Source organism: Phacochoerus africanus, chromosome 7, assembly GCF_016906955.1.
Source record: "Phacochoerus africanus isolate WHEZ1 chromosome 7, ROS_Pafr_v1, whole genome shotgun sequence".
Taxonomy (NCBI): Eukaryota; Metazoa; Chordata; class Mammalia; order Artiodactyla; family Suidae; genus Phacochoerus; species Phacochoerus africanus.
Genome location: NC_062550.1, coordinates 108,155,852 through 108,171,160, shown reverse-complemented (window position 1 = coordinate 108,171,160; position 15,309 = coordinate 108,155,852). Strand labels below are relative to the sequence as shown.

Genomic DNA, 15,309 nt, shown 5'->3' with positions numbered 1-15,309 from the left:
TCAATTTGAGAACCAGTTACTGAGCAAATGCTATTAACAGAAGGTACTCACTTTGGAAGATAAATCAGCTATGAGCTCTGCCTTTGAAATGCTTTTCATTTAATGGCAGAGACAAGCATAATGCTGAAATATTTATGGAGGCTTAGTGTTAAAGAGCAATACCTTCTTTCTAGCTAGAAATAAGTTTTCGGAAGATAGATAATTGTTTATTTCTTTCCACTTCCTTCGTCTTTCTTTTTATTACCTTTTAAAATCATTCATGGCATCTAACTTACAAGAGTCCTATAAGAAATCTCTTATAAATTTCAGGTGGATGTGCTGAACTCAAGTATTCTCATTAAACATTTCAGGATGGTAGGCCTTAGTAATTAGACACCATATGGTGTATGTATACATAAATCCTGTAAGAGTAAGAATTCTTATTACAAATTACTAATTGATTTGTTTATTTAGATTAAAAGGTTTTGCTCTGAACCGTCTCTTGGATGATGGTGACATCAGGTTATATCTTTAGAGACAGTGTGAGTGTTACGTTGGGTTGATTTTCTGAGACTTAGTTTGTTTGTCAGGGACATTGCCAAGCTAAATGATCTCCATACCTCATTGGCACCTATCAAGAAAGGTCCATTTTATTTATGTAGCCCATCGCTCGGGTTTTTAATGGTCATTCAGTTCTATATGGTCGCAAGTTTCATCTAAGGAAAATGTCAAGGTATTTTAAGTAGAACCTTGTAACATGGGTTAAGTTTAGGAAAAGTGTGTACGTATGTGCTGTTAATCGAACCAAAGTCTGAAAAATGCCCGCATAAAAGCCTTCTATAACTTTGTTAGCTGATTATACTGTCTTTTTATGTAGAACCAAAAGACTTTTCTTGAATTAAAATTAATTCTCCTGATTCTATTAACATAGGAACTTTCAACCACATACGTGGAAATTTTTCATGTGTATTTTTCCACATAAGACATGGAAAGAGATCCTGAAATACTGAAGCATCCATAGCTTTTATCTTTAGAATATTTAAATGTACATTGTCAAAATGCCAATTATGAAAAGTTTGAAAACTGATGGTTCTTTCTGAAAAAGCAATTTCTTTGAATTAAAATATTGTGTGCTTTGGAATAAAATGGAATATACGCTACACATTTAAAGAGATGTCTTCTTGAAGCTCACAGACCTTTGCAAGTGTTGTGCAAGAGCATTAATTCCTATTTTTGACAATTCTCTAAGGAAAGGTAAAGGAAGCATCTCCAGGACACTTTCCTTTGAAGAAATTAAAACTCTCCAATCATTGATACTCGGTTTTAGTGAAGTGCCATATGCTTTGGTCACACTTTAACCTTTCTTGCAGTGCAAGTGAATCCTAGAGGAACACGTAGGCAAAGGCAATGTAGCTCGGTAGAGAAGTGCCACAGTGACTAGGGAGCAATAAGATGCAAAGCTTACTGGGGAGGAAATGCCCAGACGATGGCAGCCCGTCTCCCTCCCACCCCCACCAAGGTCACCAAAGACCTCGCTATCTCTTATGCAAGACAGTCCTAGAGTCCCCATTGTGGTGCAGTGGAAACAAATCTGACTAGGAACCATGAGGGTATGGGTTCAATCCCTGGCTTCACTCAGTGGGTCAAGGATCTGGTGTTGCCATAAGCTGTGGTGTAGGTCTCAGATGCAGCATGGATCTGACGTTGCTGTGGCTATGGTGTAGGCTGGCCACTGTAGCTCTGATGTGACATTTGACCCATAGCTTGGGAACCTCCGTATGCTGTGGGTGTGGCCCTAAAAAAAAAAAAAAAAAGAGAAATGTTTAAAGAAGAAAAAGAAAAAAAAAAAAAAACAACCCAAGAAAATCCTGATTCCTGTGACAACATACCTACAACTACCAGGTTGTTTAAGGGCTAAGTCTTATGCCTCTTGTCAATTTCTCCTTTTAAGTTTCTTAGCAGTTGCCTTATATATTGTGGTGACCCTATGTTGGCTGCACATGTATTTACAATTGTTATATCTTCTTCTTGGATTGATTCTTTGATCATTATGTGATGTCCTTCCTTGTCTCTTAAAATATTCTTCCTTTTTAAGACCCATTTTGTCTGATATGAGTACTGCCAGTCCAGCTTTCTTTTGATTCCCATTTGCATGGAATATTTTCTTCCATCCCCTCACTTTCAATTTGTATGTGTCCCTAGAAGTGAAATGGGTCTCTTGAAGACAGCATATATATGGTTCTTGTTTTTGTATCCATTCAGCCAGTCTTTGTCTTTTGGTTGGGGCGTTTAGTCCATTTACATTTAAGGTAATTACTGATATGTATGTTCTTATTGTCATTTTATTAACATTTTGGATTTGGTTTTGTTGCTCCTTTTTCTTCCCTTCTTCTCTTGTTCTCTCCTCTTGTGGTTTGATGACTATCTTTTGTGTTGTACTTGAGTTGATTTTTCTTATTTGTTTGTGTATCAATTGTAGATTTTTGGTTTAAATTTGCCCTGAAGTTTTGATATAGTCATCTATCTATCTATCTATCTATCTATCTATACATGAGATTGTTTTAAGTTGTTGGTCTCTTAATTGCAAGTGCATCCCCAGTGTCTTGCATTTGTACCCTCCTCTTCTCACAATTTTTGATTTTGGTGGCACAATTGTTCATGGATGATTTCCTACCTTTACTGTATATATGCCTTTACTGGTGAGCCTTGTCATTTGTGGTATTTTTGTTTCTAGTTGTGGCCTTTTCTTTTCTGCCTAGAGAAGTTCCTTTAGTATTTGTCGTAAAGCTGGTTTAGTGGTGCTGAATTCTCTTAGCTTTTGCTTATTTGTGAAGGTTTTGATTTCTCCTTCAAATCTGAAGGAGAGCCTTGCTGGGTAAAGTAATCTGGGATGGAGGTTTTTTCCTTTCATCACTTGAAGTATATTATGCCACTCCCTTCTGGCCTGCAGCATTTCTGCTGAAAAATCTGCCAATAACCTTATGGGGGTTTCCTTGTATGTGATTTGTTTCTTTTCCCTAGCTGCTTTCAATATTTTCTCTTTGTCTTTAATTTTGGTCAGTTTGATTAATATGTGTCTTGGGGTGTTCCTCTTTGGGTTTATTTTATATGGTACTCGTTGTGCTTCCTGGATTTGAGTGAGGGGTTCCTTTCCCATGTTAGGGAAGTTTTCGACCATTACCTCTTCGGATGTCTTTTCTGTCCCTTTCTCTCTCTTCTCCTTCTTGCACCACTATAATATGGATGTTGGTGCATTTAATGTTGTCTCACAGTTCTCCAAGACTCTTCATTTCTTTTCAGTCTTTTTTCTCTCTTCTGTTCCACATCAATGATTTCCACTAGTCTGCCCTCTACCTTGCTTATTCATTCTTCTGCCTCCTATATTCTGCTGTTAGTTGCTTCTAATGAATTTTTTTATTTCAGTTATTGTACTTTGCATTTCTGCTTGCTTAAGTTTTAAATCTTGTATTTCTTTGCTCAATGTTTGCTGTAAATTATCAATCTTTGCCTCCAGTTTATTTCCAGTGTCTTGCATCATCTTCAGCACATCAGTCTAAAGTCTTTTTCCAGATCACTTAGCTGTTTCTCTGCTTTTTTCCTTCTTGTTCCCTTGCCTAAGCTATAGTTCTCTGCCTTTTCATTTTTACAGGTTTTTGGTATCATCTCCTTTTTGCAGACAGTGGAGTTGTAGCCTCTCTTACCTCTGATGTCTGCCCCCCTTTGTGGCTGAAGTTGGTACAGGAGCTTGCTGTAGCCTTCCTGATGGGAAGGACTGGTGCCTGCCCACTGGTAGCAGGCACTGATTCCTATCCCTCTGGTGGGTGGGGCTGCAGATTAGAGTCTGCTGTGTGCCTGGTGGGGGGGGGGGCTGTTTACTGATGGGTGAGGCTGTGATCCTACCTGGGTTATTGTTTGGCCTGGGGCTTCTCGGCACTGATGGGTGGGGCCAGATTTTCCCAAAAGTGGCCCCCTCTAGAGTTACACAGCTGATGAATATTCCCAAGGGATTTCCTGCAATGTCCTTCCCCCACAATGAGCCATAGTCACCCACTGTTTTCCCAGGAGATCCTCCAAGAACTTTAGTCAGGTCCAACCCAGATTCCTATGGAGATTCTGCTTTGCCCTGGGACACAGTGCATGTGAAAGTCTGTGTGTGCCTTTCAAGAATGGGGTCTCCATTTCCCCCAGTCCCATAGAGCTCCTGCACACAAGCCCCACTGGCTTTCAATGCCAGATGCTCCAGGGGTTCTTTCTCCCAATGCCAGATTCCCATGCATGGGGACTTGACATGGGAGTAGTGAGAGTTCTGCCTCTGTGGTACAGTTACTTTCCAGTCTGTGGGCTTCCCACCCAGGAGGTATGGAGTTGCTTATATTGCATAATCACCCCTCCTACCTCTTGATGAGGCCTCCTCTTTGTCCTCTGGGGTAGGATATCTTTTTGAAGGTTTCCAGTCCATTTGGTTGAAGGTTGTTCAGCATTTGGTTGTAATTTTGTTGTTTTTATGGGAGAAGGTGAGCTCCAGTCCTTCTGTTCCGCCATTTTAATCCCATCCCTTATGCTTCTTAAAGAAGCGTATTTGAAGGTGCAAAATACATAAGTGGAATGATGATGAGAAAGTGTAATTTGCTGAGGCATGAATATATCCTAGGTATTATGAAAGTGTAACAAGCTGTAATCTCCAGCAGAATGGTTCTTTAAGACTTGCACACTTTGGTACCATTTTGCCCCTTGTTTTTTTTCTCCAGGCAACTGCCAGAGGAAAGAACCAAAAAAATAAAGTTGACATTTTGTTCAAGTAATATTAACATTCCATCATCTTTAGTAGAAATAATAGCTTTACAATATCAATGTGACGTTAGATATTCCAAAGTTATCTCTAAATGCAGTGTGAATATCAAACTTTCTCAAAATTAGGAGTCCTAGTGATAACTGCAATTATCAATTGAAATAGATAAAAAATAGCATCAGAATTTCCCTCTTTGTAGGTCAGTGTTCACTGCTGAGTGTGCTGTAATTATGTACACTAAATGAGCTACAGCTTGAGCTAAGAATACCATACTCAGTACTAGAAAGCTGTAATTACACAACAACATAATATATGCTTGTCAAGATTTCTACTGTCAAATAGCATCTGGCAGAGTTAAAAGTCCAACTTGGGGGTTAAAATAATTGGTCTAGACTGAACTAATTCATGGCATTTTGGCTCAAGTAGTACAAGTCACATGCCTCGTAGATGAACACAGTGATAATGAATACATCTAGAAATAGTGCAAAGTCATGTAACTGCATTACTTTAAGACACAAAGCTTTTCCAAGATTGAACACCTGCTATGCAGCTATGTACTGTACTGGGTGCAGAAGATTTAAAACAAAACAAAGGGGGAGAGGAGGAAATAATTCCTGACTGCTAACTGCTCATAATTATGACATACAGTGAATTCGTGTCTTCATAGAGCTATGTAAAAAGTATAATGGGTTAATAGTGCTATTGACAGCTCTGCTGTCTTTTTTTCTCTTTTTTTCTTTTTAGGGCTGCACTCACTGCATATGGAAGTTCCCAGGCTAGAGGTCAAATCAGAACTACAGCTGCAGGCCTACACCACAGCCACAGCCACAGTGCAGGAGGCGCATCTGCAATTTACACCACAGCTCATGGCATGCCGGATCCCGGGCCCACTGAGCAAGGCCAGGGATCAAACCTGTGTCCTCATGGATACTAGTCAGATTCATTTCTGCTGCACCACGACTGGAACTCCCACAGCTCTGCTGTCTTTAATGATGGCCTCCATTAAATCACTGCTCTATTGTTTTATTGGAAGATGTTTCCTTTAAACCTCATATTCCTCATATATATATATATTTAAACATTTCTCTTTCTTTTCCAATCTTTGTATTGATGTGATAGGTTTTTTGTTTTTACAGTTAAGACAGTATTTCCAACGAATAGTTCTTAAAAGAAAGTGCAAGATGCAATTTCTTTCTTATTTTTTTAACTTGGTGAATTTTATTACATTTATAATTGTGCAGTGATCACCACAACCCAATTTTGCAGCATTTATTTTTTTATATAGTGATTTTTATTTTTAGAATTACATAGGGTAGCCTTCATAAAGATCTTTTTGCTATGAGTTTCTCCCTCCTTGCTTAACCATCATATTTTACTTGAGTCCTGTCTGCGTTGCTAAGAGCAGCTAAGATTATCCCTATTGTTACAAATTTGTTCTTCCATCTGTCCCCCGTAATGAATATAGAGATATTTGTTCTCTTTAATAAGGTTCATCTTAGTGTTTTTTCTGTAGGTCTTACCTCTGATATCCATTTAGCTTACAAAAATCTATTTGGTGGTATTGAAAGAATTGATTTTTATCATTTTCAGGAGCTTGTTTCTTTTTTTCTTTTTTCTTTTTTTTTTTTTGTCTTTTTTGCCATTTCTTGGGCTGCTCCCGCGGCATATGGAGGTTCCCAGGCTAGGGTCTAATTGGAGCTGTAGCCACTGGCCTACGCCACAGCCACAACAACGTGGGATCAGAGCTGCGTCTGCAACCTACACCACAGCTCATGGCAACGCCGGATCCTCAACCCACTGAGCGAGGCCAGGGACCGAACCCACAAGCTCATGGTTCCTAGTCGGATTCGTTAACCACTGTGCCACGACGGGAACTCCAGGAGCTTGTTTCTAAGATATTTAGATTTCTTATGAATATTTTGAGAAATTTCCAGTTTCTACAGTCATGTGTTTGCGTGGAAACCTTGTCCAAGTTTATTATGATGGAGCATAATTTCATTTTGTACATGTTCAATTCAGGGAATGATGTGTGTATCTTGATGCAACTGCTCTCCTGACACTCTTATTAAGCAACAAACTTGAATCATCAGGCAAAAATGATCACATTGCTTTAGCCAATATTGATTGGTCATCATTTAGGAAACTATGCAAGAGGTGCCTGTGCTTAAATTTCCTTCTCTTTGTGAGCACTCATGTGAATGTTCAGAGGTTACTAAATATGACTTCTGCAAGAAAGCCATGGACTATTGATTACTGTGCTGCTTGCTGAGATAAAGCAGCACAAGTGGTTCTACCCGTTTGTGACATAATGCATTCCTGAAATTCATAGTTATACAGCCTAAAAGGACTGACCATATGAATTACGAAACCCACAGTAATTGTAGGTATTTATTAGGCAGATCTGAATAAGCTGATTGTTGAAATGCAAAGCAGAAATTACCTCTGCCGTTAAAAAAGACCAGCTGATTTCACAGTGTGAGCCACAAGCCTTCTCTTTGCTGTTCCTCTTGGTGTAGGTAGTTCACTGGACTATTGGTTTCTCCTTATCTGCTTCAGATACACAAATTCCTTTTTGATTTTATCCTTTCCTTCCTCCCTCACTTCCTCCTTCCCTTATCGCTCCCCCCTTCCTGCCTCCCTTCCTTCCTTTCTTCTTCCCCCTCTCTTTCTTTCCTTCTTTCTTTTCAGATAAGATAGTCCCAACTGAATCAACGGAAAGGCTACAGAACTAATAAGAGACTTGGGTAAGAAAGCCAGATACAAGAAGATCTCTCACAAAAATCAGTACTGTTCCTCTGCACCAGCAATAGTCAGCTGAAAATAGAACGAACTGCACGATGCCATTCACAGTGGCGATCAGAACTGTAAGCAGAACTCAGCCAGATAAACAATGTACAAGATCACTGTGCAGAAAAAGTTTAAGGGTTCAAAAGCCTGAATAAACGGAGTGCTGTACATGCTCATGGAATGAATGGAACAATGTAAAAGCGCCAGTTTTCTAAAATTGATCAGTAAATTGGGTTACAATTAAAATTACAGTAGCACTTGGAATTCCCTTCATGGCTCAGTGGCTATCAGTTCCAACTGGGATCCATGAGGATACAGGTTCGATCCCTGGCCTCTCTCAGTAGGTTAAGGATTTGGCGTTGCATGAGCTGTGGTGTAGGTTGCAGATGCAACTCGGATCCCACATTGTTGTGGCTGTGGTGGAGGTCAGCAGCCGTAGCTCCAATTTTGACCCCCAGAAACTTCCATATGCCATGGGTGCAGCCCTAAAAAGCCAAAAAAAAAAAAAAATTTAACATACTTATTCTGACATGTATAAGAAGACTAAATATATTATGAGTAATTAAAGAAATTTTGAAAAAGGGCAGTGGCGGGGTGGGGGGTACTTGGAGTTCCCTTCATGGCTCAGTGATTAACGAATCCAACTAGGATCCATGAGGATGTGGGTTCGATCCCTGGTCTCGCGTAGTGGTTAAGGATCCAGCATTGCTGTGGCTGTGGTGTAGGCCAGCATCTGTGGCTCCAATTCAGCCCCTAGCCTGGGAACTTCCACATACCTCAGGTAAGGCTCTAAAAAAGCAAAAAATAAAAAAGGGGGGAACATAACTGCCAGGTATCAGATAGCTGATATGCACAGGTAGAGAAAGAATTAATAAAGTGTTTAATAGATTAAGAAAATGTCTTTTTATGGAGAAAAGTAATGCTGGATTCTTAGTTTATACTAGTGTTTCTCAACCATTTTTTTTCATTACTGTCCCCTGAAAAAGTCTTTTTAGTTATACTTTTTCCTTATTTTCCTCCTTCCCAATAAAAAATTTTTTGGCCATGCCCATAGCACGTGGAAATTGCCAAGCAGGGATAGAACCTGTGCCACTGTAGTGACAATGTTAGGGCAGATACCCAGCAGCCCTGCGCTGCAGCAGCGTATCAGCTCTGGCGACAGCCCCGTGGCTGTAGTGTACCAGCTCTGGCAGCTCTGTGGCTGCAGTGGATCAGCTCTTTTACCCGGCGAGAAACCAAGCGAGCACTCGGAGAGCTGGAGAACTCAGGTTTATGATGCCGGCGGGCTCAGAGGAGATCGCTCTCCAGAGTCTGAGCCCGGAAGAAGGGTTTCACAAGGCTTTTATGGGCTACGTCTTCCGGGTCCAAGCTTGGCTGGTTGGACTGGAGTGACGTCAGGCAAGGGAGTAGATGCGGAAACAAATTTACGGAAGCAGATGCATAGGGGAGGACTGGTTGGGGCAGTTGGCTAGACTTTGCTTAGTCATCATGGCTGGGGTCTCTCCTTTCTACATTTTATTGGGACATTTTCTCCTACAACAACACCAGATCCTTAACGTGCTGCACCGTAGGAGAACTGTCCCAATAAAGTTTTGTTACCATGGATATAGAGTATATCTGTTTATGGCCCTTGAAGAGCTATAAACTATTGTAATATCTAAGTGGTTTTTTACGCCCTAAACCCCAGTTTCACTTTCTTAGGAGTGCCATTATCCTCACTGAGAATGCATGCTTATACCACATACAAGGGTGAAATCCAATTGGATGAGTTAAATGTAAAAAGTAAATCTAAAAATCTAACGGAAAAGGAAAAAGAAACATGTAGATTATTTTTCTAGCTTTGGGGTGTGGAGAACTTAAACCAACACTCAGAAATACAAACTCTACGTACGATAAAATGAAAATGGATGGAGAAGACAATAAAATTAAGAATTCCTCTGTATCAAAAGATATAATAGCAAAGTTGATTTGCAGGTCACAAATTGCGACAGGATATTTGAAACAACTAGAGGAGTGGCAGAGTAGGAAGACCCTGAGCTCATTTCCTCCCAGGGGCAAACCGAAATCACCATCTTTTATGGAACAACTGTTAATTACAGTTGCTTAGGTTCTCCCCAGGGAGTGAGGGGTCTGAGCCCCACCCTGAGATCCTCAGCCTGAGGATCCTGTCCCAGGAAGATGAACCCCCAGAATGTTTGGATTTGAAGGCCAGTGGGTTTACTTTTTGGAGAACCCAAAGGCTATAGGAAATAAAGAATCCACTCTTTTTTTTTTAATAATGATTTTATTTTTTCCATTATAGTTGGTTTACAGTGTTCTGTCAATTTTCTGCTATACAGCAAGTTGACCCAGTCACATATACATGTATACATTCTTTTTTCTCACATTATCCTGCTCCATCATAAGTGACTAGGTATATTTCCCAGTGCTATATAGCACACACAAAAATCTCACTCAATCTCAGACCCAGGGCAGAAGCAGTAATTTGAAAGGAGCCTGAATTAGACCAGACACATAAAGATCAGAGCAGAAATAAATGAAATAGAGGCTTAAAAAATCAATAAAAGTAAGAACTGCTTCTTTGAAAAGATTAAAAAAATTAAACCTTTAGCCAGACTGATTAAGAAAAAACAAGGAGTTCCCATTGTGGCTCAGTGGGTTAAGAACCTGACATAGTCTCCATGAGGATGAGTGTTCAATCCCTGGCCTTGGTCAGTGGTTAAGGATCCAGCATTGCCTACAAGCTGCAGTGTAGGTTACAGATTCAGCTTGGATCTGGTGCTGCTAAGGCCGTGGCAAAGGCTGGCGGCTGCAGCTCATATTCAACCCCTATCCTGGGAACTTCCTTATGCCACCATAGGTGTGGCCATAAAAAAGAAAAAGGATAAGTTATAATAGATACAACCAAAATATAAAGGATCCTAAGAGATGACTATAAACAACTATATGCCAATAAAATGGACTACCTAGAAAAAGTGGACAGATTCCTAGAAAGGGACAATATCCCAAGACAGAATCAGGGAGAAGTAGAAAATATAAATAGGTTGATTACCAGAAGTGAAGTTGAATGAGTAATCAAAAATCTTCCCACAAACAAACAGCAAGGACCAGATGGCTTCACAGGTAGAGTCTACCCAACATTTAGAGAAGAGTTGATCCCCATCTTTTTCAAGATACTCCAAAAATTGCAGAGGAAGGAGCACTTCTGAACTCATTCTATGAAATACCAAAACCAGAAAAAGGTATGGCAAAAAAAGAAAATACTGGCCGGTATCACTGCTGAAGATAGATGCGAAAGTCCTCAGCAAAATATTAGCAAACCAAATTCAACAATACATTAAAGGATTACACATCATGATCTTTTTACAAATAATAGAGTTGTAGCCTCTCTTACTTCTGATGTCTGCCCCCCCTCGTGGCTGAAGTTGGTAGGGGGGCTTGCTGCAGGCTTCCTAATGGGAGGGGCTGATGCCTGCCCACTGGCAGGTGGAGCTGATTCCTATCCCTCTGGTGGGTGGGGCTTTGTCTCTGGGTGATATTAGAGGTGGCTGTGTGCCTTGGGGGTCTTTAGGCAGCCTGTGTACTGATGGGTGGGGCTATGATCCCACCTGGATTGTTGTTTGCCCTGGGGCTCCTCAGCACTGATGGGTGGGGCCAGATTTCCCCAAAATGGCCACCTCCAGAGAAGGGCACACTGATGAATATTCCTAGAGCTTTGCTTCCAATGTCCTTCCCCCACAACAAGCCACACTCACCCCTGTTTTCCCAGGAGGTCCTCCAAGAACTGCAGTCAGGCCCAACCCAGATTCCTGTGGAGCTTCTGCTTTGCCCTGGGACCCAGTGCATGTGAAAGTCTGTGTGTGCCTTTTAAGAATGTGGTCTTGGTTTCCCCCAGTCTTGTGGAGCTCCTGTGCACAAGCCCCACTGGCCTTCAATGCCAGATGCTCCAGGGGCTCTTCCTCCCAGTGCCAGATCCCCGCACGTGGGAGTTAGATGTGAGGCTCAGAACTCTCACTCCTGCAGGTGAGTGTCTGTGATACAGTTACTTTCCAGTCTGTGGGGCTTCCCACCCAGGAGGTATGGGGTTGCTTATATTGCATAATCACCTCTCCTACCTCTTGATGTGGCCTCCTCTTTGTCTTCTGGAGTAGGATATCTTTTTGAAAGCTACTGGTCCATTTGGTTGAAGATTGTTCAGCATTTGGTTGTAAATTTTGTTGTTTTTAGGAGAGAAGTTGAGCTCCAGCCCTTCCATTCCACCATCTTAATCCATCACCTACATCATGATCAAGTGGGATTTATCCCAGGGATGCAAGAATGGTTCAATATCCACAAATCAATCAATATATTTCACTACATTAACAAATTGAAGCATAAAAATCATATGATCATCTCAGTAGATGTGGAAAAAGCTTTTGACAAAATCCAACATATATGTGTAATTAGAAAGTCTCAACAAAGTGGGTATCAAGGGAACACCCTTCCACATAAAAAAGGCTATATGTGGAGTTCCCATCGTGGCGCAGTGGTTAACGAATCCGACTAGGAACCATGAGCTTGCGGGTTCGGTCCCTGCCCTTGCTCAGTGGGTTAACGATCCGGCGTTGCCGTGAGCTGTGGTGTAGTTTGCAGACGTGGCTCGGATCCCGCGTTGCTGTGGCTCTGGCGTAGGCTGGTGGCTACAGCTCCGATTCAACCCCTAGCCTGGGAACCTCCATATGCCTCGGGAGTGGCCCAAGAAATAGCAACAACAACAACAACAACAATAACAACAACAAAAAGAAAAAAAAAAAGGCTATATGTGACAAGTCCACAGCTAACATCATACACAAGAGTAAAAAGCTGAAAGCATTTCCTCTAAGATAGGAACAAGACAAAGATATCCACTCTTGCCATTTTTATTCAATATAGTAATAGAAGTTATAGCCACAGCAATCAGATAAGGAAAAGAAATAAAAGGAATCCATACTGTTCTTCATAGTGATTGTACCAGCTTACATTCCCACCAACAGTGCAGGAGGTTTTCCTTTTCTCCACACCCTCTCCAGCATTTGTTATTTGTGGACTTATGAACGATGGCCATTCTGACCGGTGTGAGGTGGTATCTCATGGCAGTTTTGATTTGCATTTCTCTAATAATCAGGGATGTTGAGCACTTTTTCATGTGCTTGTTGGCCATCTGTGTATCTTTTTGGAGAAATGTTATTCAGGTCCTTTGCCCATTTTTCACTTGTGTTGTTGTTGGCTGTTTTGCTGTTGAATTGCTTAAGTTGTTTGTATATTTTAGAGATTAAGCCCTTATCAGTTGCATCATTTGAAACTATTTTCTCCCATTCTGTAAGTTGTCTTTTTGTCTTCTTTTTGGTTTCCTTTGCTGTGCAAAAGCTTGTCAGTTTGATTAGGTCCCGTTGGTTTGTTACTTTTATTTTATTTACTTATTTATTGGGTCTTTTCTAGGGCCACACCCTCGGCATAAGGAGGTTCCCAGGCTAGGGGTCTAATCGGAGCTATAGCCGCTGGCCTATGCAAGAGCCGCAGCAACTCGGAATCCCGGGATCCGAGCCGCATCTGCGACCTATACCACAGCTCACAGCAATGCCAGAACCTTAACCCAATGAGCAAGGCAAGGCCAGGGATCAAACCCGCAACCTCATGGTTCCTGGTTGGATTTGTTAACCACTGCGTCACAATGGGAACTCCCCTCCATTGGTTTGTTTTTGCTTTTATTGCTGTTGCTTTGGAGACTAACCTGAGAAAACAATTGTAAGGTTGATATCAGAGAATGTTTTGCCTATGTTCTCTTCCAGGAATTTGATGGTGTCTTGTCTTACATTTAAGTCTTCGAGCCATTTTGAGTTTATTTTCATGCATGGTGTGAGGCTGGGTTCTAGTTTCATTGATTTGCATGCAGCTGTCCAGGTTTCCCAGCAATTCTTGCTGAATAAACTGTCTTTTCCCCATTTTATGTTCTTGACTCCTTTGTCAAAGATTAATTGACCATAGGTGTCTGGGTTTATTTCTAGGTTCTCTATTCTTTTCTATTGGTCTGTCTGTCTGTTTTGGTACCAGTGCCACACTGTCCTGATGACAGTAGCTTTGTAATATTGCTTGAAGTCTGGAAGAGTGATGCCTCCTGCTTGGTTTTTGTTCCTCAGGATTGCTTTGTCAATTCTGCGTCTTTTGTGGTTCCATATACATTTTTGGATTGTTTGTTCTAGTTCTGTGAAAAATGTCATGGGTCACTTGATGGGGATGGCATCGCATCTGCAGATCACTTTGGGTAGTATGGCCATTTTTACAATATTAATTTCTCCAACCCAGGAGCATGGAATATCTTTCCATTTCTTTACATCTTCTTTAATTTCTTTGATTAATGTTTTAAAGTTCTCAGCATATAAGTCTTTTACTTCCTTGCTCAGGTATATTCCCAGGTATTTGATTTTTTGGGGTGCAATTTTAAAATGTATCATATTTTTGTATTCCTTTTCTAATATTTCATTGTTAGAATACAGAAATGTGACTGATTTTTGAATGTTAATCTTATATCCTGCTACTTTGCTGAATTTGTTGATCAGTTCAAGTAGTTTTTGGGTTGAGTCCTTTGGGGTACCCTAGAAAACTATACATAGAACTATCATATTCCCCAGAAATCCCACTTTTGCGAATATATCTGGACAAAACTTTCCTTGAAAAAGACACATGAACCCATGTATTCGTTGCAGCACTATTCACAATAGCCAAGACATGGAAAAAACCCAAATGTCCATCGATAGATGATTGGATTAGGAAGATGTGGTATATATATACAATGGAATACTACTCAGCCCTAAAAAAGAACAAAATAGTGCCATTTGCAGCAACATGGATGGAACTAGAGACTCACACTGAGTAAAGTCAGTCAGAAAGAGAAAGACAAATACCATATGATATCACTTATATCTGGAATCTAATATATGGCACAAATGAACCTTTCCACAGAAAAGAAAATCATGGACTTGGAGAATAGACTTGTGGTTGCCAAGGGGGAGGGAGTGGATGGATTGTGAGCTTGGGGTTAATGGATGCAGACTATTGCCTTTGGAATGGATTAGCAATGAGATCCTGCTGTGTAGCCCTGGGAACTATGTCTAGTCACTTAAGATGGAGCATGATAATGTGATAAAAATGAATGTATTCATGTATGTGTAACTGGATCACCAAGCTGTACAGTTGAAAAAAAAATAATGGGGAAGTAAAAAAATAAAATAAAACAAAAGGAATCCAAATTGAAAAAGAAGAAGTAACACTGTCACTCTTTGTAGATGACATGATGTTATACCTAGAAAATCCTGAAGAAACCACCAAACAACACTAGAACTCATCAAGGAATTCAGTAAAGTTTCAGAATACAAAATTAATATATACAGAACTGTTGCATTTCTGTACACTCATAATTAACTATCAGAAAGAGAAATTTTAAAAATCCATTTATACTTGCATCAAAAAGAATAAAATACCTAGGAATAAATCCAACTGAGGAGATAAAGACCTGTACTCAGGAAACTATAAGGTACTGATGAACAAAGCTGAAAGGGCACAAACAGATTGAAAGATATACCATGCTCATGGATTGAAATAATTAATATACTACCCAAGGCAATTTTACAACTAAATACCATCCCTATTAAATATCAATGGCATTTTAAAACAGAAAAGTCCCTGAATAACCCAAACAATCTTGAGAAAAAAGAAAGCTAGAAGTATCATGTTCTCAG

General features: G+C 40.4%; 1 long non-coding RNA gene across 1 annotated transcript in view; it reads left to right on the top strand.

Annotated features, from left to right (window-relative positions):
* LOC125131592 (uncharacterized) overlaps nucleotides 1-15,309 on the top strand; it is an 87,705-nt gene that overhangs the window by 11,320 nt on the left and 61,076 nt on the right. The gene's annotated exons all lie outside the window — the stretch shown is intronic.